General features: G+C 58.2%; 1 protein-coding gene across 3 annotated transcripts in view; it reads right to left on the bottom strand.

Annotated features, from left to right (window-relative positions):
- Positions 1-13,056, bottom strand: part of DLGAP4 (DLG associated protein 4) — a 177,949-nt gene extending 164,893 nt beyond the window's left edge. For all 3 annotated transcript variants that reach the window (XM_049816237.1, XM_049816236.1, XM_049816238.1), the window contains exon 1: positions 12,953-13,056. The gene's annotated coding sequence lies outside the window, so the exon portion shown is untranslated. The remainder of the gene's footprint in view (positions 1-12,952) is intronic.
- Positions 13,057-14,937: the final 1,881 nt, after the last annotated feature.

The raw sequence follows: 14,937 nt of genomic DNA, 5'->3' as shown, positions 1-14,937 counted from the left end.
CAGAGAGAGGAAAGAGCAGGAATGGCACTAGAAATTCAAACGTGTCTGGGCTGGGTTCAGCGCAGAGGTGAGTCCTCGCCAGCTACAGCAATGGCTTGGTCTCCCACCATTTTGGCTTGCCAACCAAAAATGCCTCTCCCTTCAGCCCACCCCATCCTCCTGCAGCATTGCCAAGGGCAGGAGATGCCACGTACCATGGGAGCCACCAGCAGCACCCAGCCCTGCTCCCACCCTGCTCTGCTCACCCCGTCGCCAGCAGCTCTATCTTGGTGGGGCTAGCGAAAACTTGGGGGTTCCTAGAGCTCTTCCTACACTGGGACCTCACCACAGGCTGTTACAAGCCACACTCAGACACATCCCTATGCCAGCACCAAGGCAGGATGGTCCTGCCTGTACCCCCAGGCCAGCTCACCGATGCACTCGCCTGCACTGTGCTGCTCGTGGTACTGCCCAGGGCCAGCAGCCAGGGTGAGCCAGAGCTTCTCCTTGCACCAAGTTCCCTGAAGGCCACAATGTCCTGTGACTTCTTCTCATGGAAAAGGTCCTGATGTGCCCCACAGTCCCATGCACCCCCTCATGGGGTCACTTCCCTGCCAAGAGTTGGAAATATTAAAGCAGCTGCCCTTCACCCTCCTCTTTTCTCCTCCTGGTTATGTCATCCCTGGCTTGGAGGTGACACACGTGGCTGCCAGGGGCACCTGGTCCATACTGCTTGCTACAGCTGGTGGCAATGGCACTGCTTCTCTCCCAGCCAAGACATCAAATTGAGGCAAGTGCCCTCCAGTGGGAGGGGGACAAAGCCCCGTCTGGGGCAGGCACAGGCACAGCCTTGTGTACCACATCTGGAGAGGTAAAGAGCAGCAGCTCCCAAGCGCTCCCGCCGGCGTGAGCCTGGAGCCTTGGCTGAGCGGGCAGAGGAGCAGGCAGCAGTGCTGCGACGAGGCTGAGCAGCCACTTCTGAGCCAGTGAGTTAATCAATCTGTCCTCAGGTGGGAAACTGGACCTGACTCCTGGGGAGAACAGCCTGGAGACCCAAGCGCTGAGCCTGATGTACATAAATATCCCTTCACACCCCTCTGAGAAAGGGAGGTTAAAGCAGCTTTACATCTCCAGTGTAAACCAGTAGATCAGTGTAAACAGGCATTTGTGGAATTAAAATTTCTTTTCTCCTTCTCTGAAATTTGCCTTGGTTCATAGAGACCTCAATTGTTTCTGCAGCAGACTGGCAGTTACCATGAGGGATGCTCGCAGAGCAAACTCTGCAGGGAGCACCCACAGATCCACCCCAGACCTGGATGGGAGCATGGCAGAGGGACCCTGATGGAGCTGGTGGGTGCTTGGTCTGAGCCCATCCCTGTGCAGGAACTGGAAGTGGCTGGAGGAGTGGGGATGCCAAACACACTCCTGGCTGCTGGCAGGAGCAGAAGTGGCAGGATTTGGTAGCTTGACATCAGAACCACCAAGCAAGACTTCCCAAATAGCTATGGCTCGGTTTCTTTGGCAGGACCAGTCCAGGAGGATCAACTCCGGGATGTGCAGAACACCCTGGGGCAGAAATCAATAGCAGGCCGCTTAGCACCTAGGTTGTGGTCATTAATCAATCAACATGAGAACACCACAGGGTGTTTAGAGAAGAGCTGTGGCACTGAGCAGAAGTGAACCAGACAAAGCCAGAGCAGGCCCTGGCTTTTCTTCTCCCCAAAATGGCACACTACCCAGCAGTAGCAGGGAGCTGCATGTTAGCAGGAGGACTAGGGCGATGTAGGAGTCTCTGCACTTCTGGAGCTACCCCAAGATGGTTTCATGGATGTTTTGAGGGACAAGGCTCTCCAGGGGCAGTGCAGATGCAGTTTGGGATGTCCACTAATGAGGGTAAGAGCCTGACTTGGGGGGACCCCTCCACCCCCTAACTTGCCTGTGGGGCTTTGGGTCACAGAGGCCAGCCTTGTGTCCTGCAGCTTGTCTTGCTGTGGCAGGCACTGGATTTGGTCACTTCTTCCCACAGGTGTGCAGAGTTCCAGGTGCTGATCTGTGCTCAGCTCCTGCCAGCATCACCTCACTGGCCCCTCTCTTTTAGGTCAGCAGGGTCCACCAAAGCCACTAAAACCCACAGCAGAGGAGAGGAGACATGGTCATCTAGCAAGCAGACCAGGCAGTGCTTCTTGGAGCAGCACAGGGAAGGAGGGAGCAAAACAGTCAGGGCTCCTTGCCTGCAAGTGGCTCACCTTCGTGGGGACAAGCTGTACCACCAAAGTAGGGCTGCCAGGCTCCCTGGGGCCACGGCAGCACAAAGACTTTCTCAGCGTGCTGCACAGAACAGGGCGTATTGTCTAATTATATCGGCTCTGTCCCACAAAGAGGAGCTGGGAGATGGGGTGCCCTATTTACGCAGCTCTCCCCTGGTCCCCAGCAGCCGCAGCGCTGGCGCTAGCCCACCCGTTGCCCAGGTACTGCGACGGGCCCATGTGCTTCAGCCTAATCAGCTGGAGGAGGGGAGCAGCAGCTCCCCACTGCCCACACCTCCGCACCCAGCGAGGCTTGCTTGGTACAACCACTACCTGCCTCGATGTTTGCTTTTGGTGGGGAGGGAAGACAGTTGCATGGGTCTGATGTAGTCTCTGATGGATCCGTGGCCTCTCTCCATCCCACCCTCCAGCCCTTGGACTGACTAATACTGGGCTGCCCTGACGGCTGCAAGTGACCTCACACTGCCACCAAGGTCTGAGCATAAGATCAGGCACTCTGGGGGAAGCAGACCACCCTGGGCAGTCCAGCAGTGCAATCCCACAAGGGTGCTGGAGCTTGTGGCCTGGGCAGATGTGTCCTCACCACACCACCTCGCACATGCACCCATGTTGGGAGCCATGAAGGGGTCTGCAGCAAAGGGACTCCAGCTAGCTCCGAGTGGGTGGCACGAACACCCCAAGACTGACAGTGTCGTCACATGTCTGCACCCTGCTGGGCCAGGCTGGGGTAGCCCTCTGCCTGCCCAGCACTTGCTAACCTTCTCAGCTCAGACCCTGCTCCAGGAGGTCTCATCACCTGCAGAGTGGGTTGTAGTGAACCCATCCTGCAGGCTTGTAGTAGCCCCATGCCAAGAGCCTTTCTGGGTGGCTGGAGCCATCAGGAGGAAATTGCTATCTCAGGCAGCACAGGATTGATAGGATCAGGGCTATGCCATGAGCATGGGCAGGGCATACAAACACCTCCCTGCCTGTGATGGGAGAAGAACTGGAATGAACACACCGATGCTGGGACTATTCTCCCACTTTGAGGGTGCCAGGCAAGGAGACAGGGCAGGAGCCAAGGGTGCTCAGAGCTGGCACTGTAGTGGTGCACACAAAGGAGGGAGTGCCAAGGGGTTGGTGGATCCCATCCAAAGTCCTCTGGGTTCACCTCCCAGAAACTTCACTGTGCTCTGGAGGTCCCGGGCACAAGCCTCCCTCACCTCATATGGGACCTCTGGCTGCTCCAGGCAGTCAGCAACCTGGTCCAAATGGTGTTAGAGACTTGGCCCCTCTGTGGATGTTTGGAGATGCCCCTTTGACCTTCCTGGGAGCTGGCCTTGGAGTATCCCACTCCTTGCATGGCCCTGCATGACCCTTACCCCTTGCATGGCCCTGTGCACCCCACCTCAGCCATGGCTCTGAGACCCACTTCTGTTGGGCTGCTGGTGGCAGGCATGATGCACAGCACAGGCCTGCACTCTGTTCTGGTGGGGCTGGCAGGAGAGGGATCCCTGCCAGCCTTATCCCAGGGAAGCCCAAGGGCTGGGGAATGGCTGGGGGTTGCCTGGCCCCTGCCACCAGCCTGGCAGAGGGGCTGTGGGCCAAGAACAGATCAGAAAGCGCTCCTCACCTGACATTATTTTGGTTGCTAGGTGATTAAATCATCCATCTGCTTATGACAGCACAGGAGAGCAGTGAGTCAGTCCCCTTCGTACAAGACAACAAAGGGTATTTCAACTCCAGCCCACCTCCAGCCTGTCCCCAGGTCCATCCGTGCCTGCAGGACACTCAGATGGCAGAGCCTGCCATATGCAAAGGGAGCAGGGCTCCTGCCCTGTGCCGCAGCCCAGCTCCCCGAGGCAGGGCAGCTGCCAGAGGCAGGCTGCCATGGGGCTGTGGGCATCTTCCAGCGTGTTTCTGGTGAACAGGACCTTTATGGCATCCTGGAGAGCACAGGCGGGCAGCTGTATCCTCACAGCACCACCTCGCAGGAGGGTTTTGCTTTATTGTATCTAGAACAACTTTGAGGGATCAGATGAGCCCCACTAGAAGCAAAGGGAGGTTTGCTGTTAGGCCCCTGGGACAGCCCGCCAGCCCCAGCACAGCCACACAAGCACCTTCCCCCTTCTGCAGGCTCGGCTGCGTCTGCTGCAGGGACATCGCTGACATTGCACATGCGGAGTGGCTGCGACCATGCACTTTGGAAGCAGAGCCCAGGGAAAGCCAGCAGGCTGCTCAGCGAGAGCAAGACAGAAAGGCAACTGTTTGGGAGAAAATAACATTTTCATAAAGTGTTTGAAGTCTTTTGGAGGAGGAAAGTGGGAAGGAAGAGAAAGAGCCTGTGTGTGTGTGTGTGTGCGCGCGCGCGTGCATGCATGCGTGCATATGTGAGAGAGCGACAACAGGAGCCTACCTCCCACTGAGAAGAAACCATCTCAGTTTCTCAGGTTTTGGAGAGTGTTGAGACACTGCGAAATTAAAGCAATGCCCACAAAATGTGTTCAAAAAGTCCAGTTTTCATTAGTAAGGCTCTGAACCATGTGTAGCTGCCACACAGACCCCTCTGCTGCCAACTGGCACGTGCTGAGCAGGGGAACCAGCTGCTGGGGTGAGGGGCTGGAGGCTGCCCAGGACCCACATCCCCTGCCAACACACCGCCCACTGGATCTGAAGCCCACCAGGGCCAGTGGAGATCTCCTGTGAGATTCATGAGCCTTTGCAGGAGCTTCAGTGGCCACGTGGAGCTTTGCTGCGGGTATGGAGCTGGGAGGCCACACTGTGGCTGCCCACCCTCTGCCCTTGAGATCCCTGAAGGAGAAGCCCTGCAACAGGGTAAGGAGCACCACGCACAGCAGAAAAGGGGCAAAACTAGCAGAGCAGCTGGGAGCTGCCCAAAACTGATTATCCACCTCCTGCCATTGCAGGGGAGCAAGTACAAAACACTCACTGTCTGTCATGTCCCTCCCGCCCCCCACACCTTGTGCTGGGGGCTCAGCCAGCACCAAGGCAACCACAGCAGCATCCCAAACCCAGTGCCCAGCATCCCAAACCCTGGGAGTTGGGCTGGTGGCCTTCCCACTGCTCTCCACAGTCCTCCCAGGTCCCTTGGCAGCTATCACGACTCCTTAGTGCAAAGAGACTCATTAATGAAGTGGAAAAGGAGGAGGAGGAGCAAGCTGAATGGTCTGTCCTAAGGGACAGTACAGCAAGGAGGAGGAGGAGAGCACTCAGCATTGATCTCAGGATATGCAGCCACCAGAGGGAGAGGAATGACTGTCCGGAAGATAACTGGGAGTGGAAAGGATGAAGGGTCCAGCTGGCTGGGCAGCCTGCCTGGGGGGCCTGGCAGCAATGGTGGAAGCCAAAGAGGTGTGGGCAGGAGGAGAGCAGGGCAGGAATGCTGCCTCCTGAGCCACACAGCCGCCATCAGCACCCATCCACAGCAACCTCCACCAAAAGGTAGCTCCCTGAGCTGGCAGGAGGCAAAGGGAGGCCTGCAGGGCCATGGGCAGGAGGGCCAGGTCCTGGGAGATATCCATGGCATCACAGCAGAAGCCTCCCTAAGGCTATACGCTCCATCTGCATGCCCTGCCCTGGACCTCAGGTCTCTCCATCCTGTGGGCTACCATCACTTTGCCGGCTCCTGGTGCCCTGGCCCAGCAGTGATCCTGCAGCTCACCAGCAGCAGCACTGGTGGAGGGAGGAGGATAGGCTGGGCTGTGTGGGAAGGACATTTTTCTTTAGCACATCAGTTCCCAGTTTCCAAGCTGTCTCTTCAAGGGCCTGGGTGCTGCACTTGTGCACAGCACTGCGGGGGACTGGGTGCTGGGCTCCTCCTGGCCAGTGGCCCCTGGCCACCATCCCCTGGCTGGCTCCCCCTGGGTCAGAGGGCAGGAAGGCCCAGGAGCGGGTCTGTCTGCATCACACGTGGGCAGCAGCAGGGGCTGTCAGGGAGCAATGGGAGGGGAAGGTTTCCATCCCCAGCTCGCAGCTCCAAGCAGAGGAGTGGAGACACCAGGGTGGCAGGGGCAGAGGCTGCACGGTCAGCAGCTCCACAACAGCAGCTGTTCCAGCTCCGAAGCCTTACATCGTTCCTTGCGTCACCAGTAGCAACCGTTTCCAAACCTAGTGAGCCCTGGTCTGCAGCAGCCTCCCATCCCCATGTCACACAGGGGTCTTGGCTCCCCATGGCTCAGAGCCCATGACCTTGGCTTCCATTGCTCCTGTGCTGGGCAGTGAGAGGGCTGCTCTCCTCTGCTCATGGCCTTCAGGACTCAAATCCCACAAGCAGACCCATCTGACGTGCTGGGTCCAGGACTCCCATGCCCAGCCAGCCCCAGGAAATGACTGAAGAGCTCATCAGGAGCTTAGGTGCCCCTATTTCTGCCCAGCCTTGCTGTCCTGCATCCCATTGTGGAAGGCACATACACCTTCACTGAGCATCACCCTCTCATGCTGAGCTGGGGGAGAGGACACTGCCCATCGTGCTGTGGTAGGTCTGTCTGTCTGTGCACCTCCAGCCTCCAGGACATCCAGCATGCTGCCTGGAAAGCACAACCCAAACCTACACCCGGCATGAAATTGGTTTTCCCACCCGAGACTTTTACCCACAGCAAATGGGGACTAGACAGGAAATCACACTAGTGTTTATAAACTCTCAGGCTGAGAAATCCTTTGTGCTTCAGCCAGCTGAAACGCTTCCTTGAGACATTGCTAAAAGGATTCACTGGACTTTGACCTCTTCCCAAACCACCAGCAGTGTCCAGCTGAGACAAAAGGAGGGTAGGTTATTTAGAAAATGCCAAACTGACCCTTTCTGATCATTCAGAAAATTGCCTTACTGTTCAGAACACGAAAATTGCTGGAAAAGGGACCTTGTCCTTTAAACTATGTCAGCGTGGTCCCAACACCAGCCTTGGCAGATCTGCCCCAGGAGGAGGGTCCCCGGGGTCCAGGCTGCTCCCACCAGGCTCAGTGCTCCCCAGGGTCTCATGAGGAGCCGACGAGAGGCACCACCGCTCCTGCAGTTTAGGTCCAGCCAAGCGTGGCTGCAAGGCAGCAGGTCCCAGCAGGCACAGCAATGAACGCCTGGCTGAGGTGCCTGTCTCAAGGACTTGCCCAAGCCCATGAAACCCCAATGAAGCCACCGCACCAGCCAACCCCTTGTGCCCCTCTACCACGAGAAGAATTAATTGGACGAGAGAAACAGTGAGGGAGCGTCAACTTCAGTCCAGCAGTGAAGAAACTGTGCCATCAAAATCCTCTCTCCTATGACACACACTGAGCCTATTTCAGTAATAGTTTGGCAAGGGAATAACATTACTAAGCCTACAAATACCTCGTGGGGTGCTGCTCTGCTGATGGGAGCTGTAGGACGTGGCCCTTGCCTACCCTAGTGCCGGGGCCCGGCAGCCTCCCAGGAAAGGCATGGCCATGACCATCACTGAAGCTGGCAGCTGCCTGGCCCTGCCCTGAGGGTGAAGGACAGAAGGACACGTTACGGCAGGGCTGTTCCAGGGCAGCCTCAGAGGAAAGCTAGGGGCTGGGAGAGAGCCACGGTCGATGGGAATGGGGCAAGAGCTGTGTAAACACCAGAGGGGATGGAGCTGAGCCAGGGGGAGGATGGAGGTAAGAAGATGGTGGAAAGCATTAGCACCCACAGGATGTTTCCAAAGTAAACTGCAAGGCTCCCTGCAGCTGCAGCCAAGGACTATGGTCTGACTCAAACCAGCCTGAAACACAGAGTCAGCCCATCTCTGTCCTCCTCACAGGGCACCCCAGGCACAGAGGGGTGCCTCACACAAGAGGAGGTAGCAACCGAGGCTCCTCAGGGCACAAGTTGATGCCCTGAAACATCCCAGGGACATTCGCCACACATTCTTCACAGCACACACGGCATGGAGGGAAGCAGCTCCCTGCGAAGCCCTGGCCGTCAGCTGGGCCACCCTGGGCACCAAACGTGAAAAATCAATGACCCATTTCCAGTACCTGCTCCTCTACCAAGGCCTTGAGACAATGTGGATGAAGAAAATACCCTGTCACATCTGAAAGGGACGGTAACTGGAGGGGAAGAGGTGGGGAAAGGGTTCCAGCACTCCAGCCATGACAGCCAGCCACCATCACAGTGCTGTGCAGCGAGGGCAACGGCTGGAGCCGTGGTGCTGTCACGCATACCTCATCTTGCAAGGGAAATGGTGTGGGTGGCCCCTGTCCTGCACAGACACATTAAGACAAACAGCCGAGGGATTTGGATATTAAATACTTGAGGTAAGGGGACTTTCATGACGCTCGTCATGGGTCTCATTCTGCTCCTCCTGAGGATACAGTTGAGCCAGTGCTGATCAGTTTTAATACTCCTGAGTTTTACATATTTTATGCACACACTGAGCTGCCACCTGCCTTCCCTGTTCACAGGCCAGACCTCTGCCCACCCGCAAGTGTCAACACTGTTCTTCAAAGCTCCTGAGTCCCTCCTGCAGAGAGAGCTCCTCCAAGTCCTCACCAACTGGTCTATGGGCAGCACGGGAGATAAAAGGGGACACCAAACCTCAAGGCTGTTGCTGAGGGCCTGAAGGAACGGGGTCCCTCAATGTGAGAGTTGCCCAAGGGATGTGCAGAAGGGTGCACGCTCCTCGGGGCATGCAGGAGCCAGACCCAGGGGACATCTAAACCATCCTGCAGCCAGCAGTGTAGGTTTGTGGCTGCTTGTCACAACCCCCCTGCCTATCCCCAGAGGGCATAAAACCACTGAGATCACCATAACAGCTCTGGAAGTTGTACAGAATTTCCTTCAAGAAGCTGGAAAGCTTTGCAAAGAGCTGCAGTGAGCCAGGCGTCATTCAGAGAAAGCTCTCAGGAAAGGTAATTTTCCTGACAGCCCATGGTCCAAACCCACCAGTCAGCCATTAGAGCTGGGAAAGGGTGACACCCCTGAGAGCCTGCCTGAGCAAAACAAGAGCTGGCATGTTAGGTTTCAGCCTCATGGGAACTTTCCCTATGCAATGTCTCTGCAAGCAAGAAGGGGCTCAGGACTCCCTTTCTCTTGCACACACAAAACCATAACACGAGGTCACACAAGGAGCCTGCTGGAAACTTCTAATAGTTGCATGGTTCTTGTAGCCAAAGACACTACCCACAGAGGAACACAGCTAAGCTCGCAAACAAGACCTGTAAGCAGATACAAAGTGTGAAATACAGGTATCTTCTGCAAAGCATTGTCATTTTTATGCCATAGACAGCAGGACACACCAAGTCCAAGCTGCAAGAGGTTGATGCAAATCTCAGGGAGTGTCGTTTCACCAAAGCTTTGCTGTCACATAGCCAGCTTTCAGCAAGACAGTGCCTAAAGCAACAGCTCGTTCTGAGGGCTTCCCTCACATCCCCAAGCAGAGGAGCTGAATCTTCACTTCCACTTATTCTGCATAAACCTAAAAACACACCCAAAATGAAGAATAATCAAGCAGACTCCCTGCTGAAAACAACTCCCTCTGATCATCCCAGCTACAGCCTGCGATCTGCCTGCGATCACCTGCAACCCCTTTGCTTTCAGTAAGTATGACTAGAGTCCTCTCCACAAACACAGCCTCCTCATGGGAAGGGTGAGTGATGTCTCAGCCTGACCTAGGGTGACTCAGCACACCTCACCATGGACCAGGAGACCAAAAAGGCTGCTCAGGGCTGCAGAGCTGCAGCAAGGGGCTGCCTGCTGCCTCCAGCCCTGGGCACGGCTGGCCAGACCGCTCAGCTAGCTGTGGCTTCAGCCCCAGGTGCGACGGATCCAGGCTGGAAGACGGTGAGAGGAAAAAACACGTGGAGCTCAAAGCTCAAAATCAGCACCTTGAACTCTGTCCAAAAACAAATCGGAAGTCAGCGCAGCTTCTGGCAACCAGGTGCTGCCTTGCCTGCGGCTGACGCTGCTTGGTACAAGCTGACGGCTTTGGCCTGAGCCATGGGCAGCAAAACTGGGGACGCAGGTGGCTGCTGTGGCACAGGGGTCCTCCCAGGGATGCTTTCTCACAGGCTGCTCCTCTCCTCTGCGGATGGCAAAGGGATGATGTGGGCACCAAGGAAAGCAGGCTGCCATCTGGATCCAGGACTATTCATCTCTGACGATGGCAGTAGCAGCTCAGTGCTTGGGAGAAGCCTGATTGTGGACAGATTAGAGGGGACACAGCGTGTTCATTTCTATCCATGCTGCGCTGCCATTACCCAGGCTGAAAATAAAGCCTCATTTTTCATGCAAAGATGCACAATGGTTAACATGAGAAAAGCTTGCCTGGGAGGCATGCAGGTATCAAACCAATTTCAAAACGGGTCTTCAATTACTACTGATGTTTATTTGATTTATTTTTTTTTCTGGCTTGCCAGATGTTTATGCTCTGAGGGCAAAATTCAGCCCGACACCACTGGACTGGCACGAGGGTGTAAGAAGGTGCAAAAGTCTCCTGCTGCAGAGTGGCATGTTTCTCTTGTGCTGCTCTATTCCTTCACCACTTGCAGCCGTGCTTCAAACTGTACCGGTACATCATGTACACTGAGAGAAGCGAAGGAGCCGAGCTGCTGTGGAGATCAGAACTGGGCTTGCACACACCAGCTGCAGAGCCTGGATTTGGAAAAGCCCCATTTTCCTGCCAGCGTAAGAAGCAGCCCCACGTCTCAGGAGCAGGAGTGGCAGCTCCGACCAGGCGTTAGCTTCCTGCAGGAAGCCTCTGGGCTGGTTCCACTTTGTGCTTCCTCAGAGAAGAAGCAGTTGAAGGCAGATTCGCAAGGCTCCGAGAGTCCATTTTGCAGGAAGCGCTCCAAGATGCCCAGGTCCTGTGGGCTGCCAGCCCCCACGCATCTGCATGGACACATCTGCTCATGGTGCAGCAGGTGCTGGCCCTACACCGGGATGGTGGCACAGTGTCGGGAAGGTCACCAAGGCTCAGATCCTCACAGGCGTGCTGGTGCCAAACTCCTATCGAAATGATGGCAACAAGGCTCTAAATCCTGCTCCTGCCTGGGCCTCATGCTGGACCGGGGCTTCCTAACTACGTCATGGCAAAGACCCATAGAAGAGTTTGTTCTGTGGCATCTCTCTCCTGGAGGGGGACTAGCATGTTGGGGGGACACTTGTCTGCCCCTCCAAAAGTCTAATGCGAGTGTAATGACCTGACCACCGCCTCAGGGCTGATGCATGCCGTTTCCACAGCCTGAGGGGCAGGTAGGGAGCCTTCCTGCCAGCAGCATCCACAGGGGAACAGAGGGCACTGCCCTGCCAGGCACTGCTGCTTGCTGCCAGCTGGCTCCATTTCCCCACAGCCCCTCTGGCTCTGTGTGAGCTGGTGCGAAGCAGGACCACCTTTACACTTGCAAAACCTAGCAGGCAGTGGGGGGGTGAGGTTCCGGCTGGCCGCCCTGCCTCGGCAGGCACTGTGTGCCGATGGTCTCCCCGTCCCAGGGAAAGGAGAGGGGGACACTGAAGGATGCAGCCAGAGGCAGGCCATGCTCAGTGCCAGCAGCCACTCGGTGAGATGGGGGCCAGACACTCAAGAGGTGGGCAGGGGGGAGCCGGCAGCCCCTCTCCCTCGGAGGTGCCAGGAACCAGCCTGGGGCCCGGTGTGCCCATCAGACGCTGTCCCTCTGCCCATGGGGGAAGCAGCCAGCCCTGGCACACGGGTGCTCACAGACTCCACACCCATCCCCGCTTTCCCCACACCCGCCCGCTCCCTCCATCCCACCGGTGCCTTCCCTGGCACACCCTCCCACAGCCCCCACCACCACCACCCCCCCCCCCGCAGCATGCACACAGGCAGGCCCATCTCACCTACCAACACACACGCGTGCATGCGCCACGCACACTCGGAGCAGTGCACACGCATGCACCAAGACGCGCGCACACCCGCGCGCGCGCGCTCTGGCAGGGGTTGCTCCCACACACAGGCTCAATGCGGTTGGCACTCACACTGAAACAGGGCCACGCTCAGCTCCGCACCCCTGACAGCGCCAGGCGTGGCGTGGGGCTCACACCCAGGCACAACCGCACACTCCGGCTCCGCAGTGGCTCCCCCGCCCCCCAAACACGCACGAACGCTCGGCCCGGGGTTCTCGCACACGCACACCCGTACAAGAGTCATGTGGCCCCCGGGGAGGCCAGCGGCGGGGACAGGCTCTGCCGCGGCTCTGGCAACCGTGGCGCCTCGACACGCTGCAGCCAGCACCTGCACCCCTCGGCCTCCCGCTGCCCCGTGCTCGCCGTGCGCACCAACACCCGTGGGGTAGGATGGGCCACGCCCCCCCGGTGGGTGCCGGATCACGCACACACACACACACACACGCACCCACTCGCTGAGCCCGCTTGCTCCGCAGCCGCTTAACTCCTTGTTGCCCAGCCGCAGCACCATCTAGCCCAGCCCTGCACCATCCAGCCCGGCCCCAGCATCACCGAACCCGGCCCCACCATCGTCCAGCCCGCTCCCAGTCCCGTCCAGCCCTACGCCCCGCACCGTCCGGCCCGGCCCGGCTCCACACTGCTCTCCGGGGCTGCGCCTCCCGCCTCGCTCCCGGCGTGGGCCCCCCCCCCCCCCCCCCCCCCGCCCCGCGCTGCTGCGTCGCGGCGGCCGCCGCGGCCCCCAGCCCCGCAGACCGTCCCGTCGGGCCGGTGCCGGCGCGGCTCCCGGGAGCGGCCGCGGTCGAGCGCCGGCCCCGCCGCAGCCCACCCCGCGCCCCCCGGCCCGCCCGCTCACCTCGGTCCGCGGCAGCAGGAGGCGGCGCCCGGGCCGGAGCGGCCCCGCGGCGGGGCAGCGCCCGCTCCTCGCAGCCCCCCGGCGGCGGCGGCGGCGGGCTCGGCGGGGGGCCCGGCTCGGCTCGGCCCGCCCCGGCCCGGCCCCAGCCCCGGCCCCGGCCGCTGGCCGGCCGCCGCTGCCCCCCTGCCCGCGGCGCGGTCCGGCCGCCTCGCCCCTATGCGGAGGCTCCAGCAGCACCGAGGCGATGCCCATTCATTCAGCTTGTCCCCCGCAGCCCTCCCCTTCCGCCCCGCGCTCCCAGCCTCCTGGATGGAGGTGGCTAGTGATGCTGCAGCGGTTCCCAGAGCCCCCGGAGAGTACAGTGCGGAGAGGAGGGAGGGAGAGGAGGAGGAAGGAGAGCAGAAGGAGGGAAGAGGAGAGGGGGAGAGAGAGAGAGAGAGGGAGGGAGGGCGGGAGGGAGATGGCTGCCCCCAAAACCAGAGCTGGATCCGGAGAAGACTCTGGGATTTCCACAAGGAAATCAGGGCAGGCAGCGGAGCGGGGCTGGCACAGCACCCCAGCACGGAGCCCAGGGATGCTGTGAGGGTGGCAAGGGCAAGCAAAAACCCGGGGAATGCAGGCGGTGGGCATGGCCCCGCGCAGGGCTAGAGCAGTGTCAGGGCTCCCCTGCAAAACCGAAATGTCCTCCTAAGTGAGGGCTCACCCCAGCCAGGAGGTCACCAGCCACCCCAGCCAGGAGCTTGGCTTTAAAGACATGTAAAGCTCGGGGGACACCTTTTGCCAGTGTTGCCAACCTCTGCACACTTGGCCCCGCATCTGCCCTGGCAGCCTCCCGGCTTTGCCATCCTTTGACAGGGCTCCTCCACCCCCCTGAACAGCCAGGAGCCCCTCAAAAGGCAGTGGGGTCCGTGTGTCCTGAGCACCAGGATAATGTCCTGCACACCACATCAAAGTTTCTCAGCTTTTCCTAATCTAGGTCTTGCTTAACTCTCTGGAAAATAATCCACTGACCATCTGCCACACTGATTTTCATTTACAGCCTTGCACAAATTAGGCTCAACTCTTCACATACTTCTCTTTTGCCCATGGCTTTTGGTCATTCCGTTGCATGTGTGTCTTCCTAGGCACCAGCTTGCCATGGGCTGGGGATGACCTTGCCAGGCCTGGCAGCCAGCACAGGGCTGCAGGTAAGTGTGCTTGCTCCTCACGCTTTCTCTGATCTTCTTAGGATGCTCTTAGGACCCTTAACTGGGTGGAAGGCATTCCCCCTGCCCAACCTGCCTGATGCCCACAGTCCTCTCCTGGGGAGAGCTGAGGAACCTGTCTGGGGGAACAGCCCCTTTATTCAGACGCCCCTTTGAGTTGTGTGCAGGACAAGCAACGGGCTTTCAAGTGCACTGAGCAGATGGGTCCATGCAGGACGTTGAGCAAGAGCTCTTGGACTTCCCCTTGCCATGGATTCACAGCCCGGCCTTGGGCAATTCAGGTAGCTGTGGCTTCAGAGGTGATTGATTGCTAATTCATGGACTTCGGTGCTTTGGGAGCCCTGACCAGGGCTGCCCCATGAGAAAGGGAGGTGTTTGGAGAGCCAAGCAGTGGTAATTTCTAAAAAATAACACCACAGCTGCTGTGCACCTCCATCAGAGGCTTCAGAATCAGGCCTGAGGGATGAGTGCTATGAGCAGCTATCATGGTTATTTTCTCATCACTTTGCCCTAGTGCTTTTGCAAAGGGAGAGCTTTGCTTTCTGGGGAAGAGGATTCATTCTCTAAGGAAAATGGAAATATACAGATTTTTTTTTTTTCCTTCCTGTAGCAGATTCAGCAAAAGTGCAGCTGCCTTCACAGCCTTGAATACAGAATTGACCATTCAGTTCATTCCTAAGGGGAAATGACCAAGTAGAGAGGAACAACGAGCCCCACAGTGCTCTCTGCACCCTCTAAAGTCTTTCTCAACCCACGCATTTTCCTCTCCCAAGTTTCAGG

Source organism: Accipiter gentilis, chromosome 14, assembly GCF_929443795.1.
Source record: "Accipiter gentilis chromosome 14, bAccGen1.1, whole genome shotgun sequence".
Taxonomy (NCBI): domain Eukaryota; kingdom Metazoa; phylum Chordata; class Aves; order Accipitriformes; family Accipitridae; genus Astur; species Astur gentilis.
This window is presented reverse-complemented; position numbering and strand designations above follow the sequence as displayed.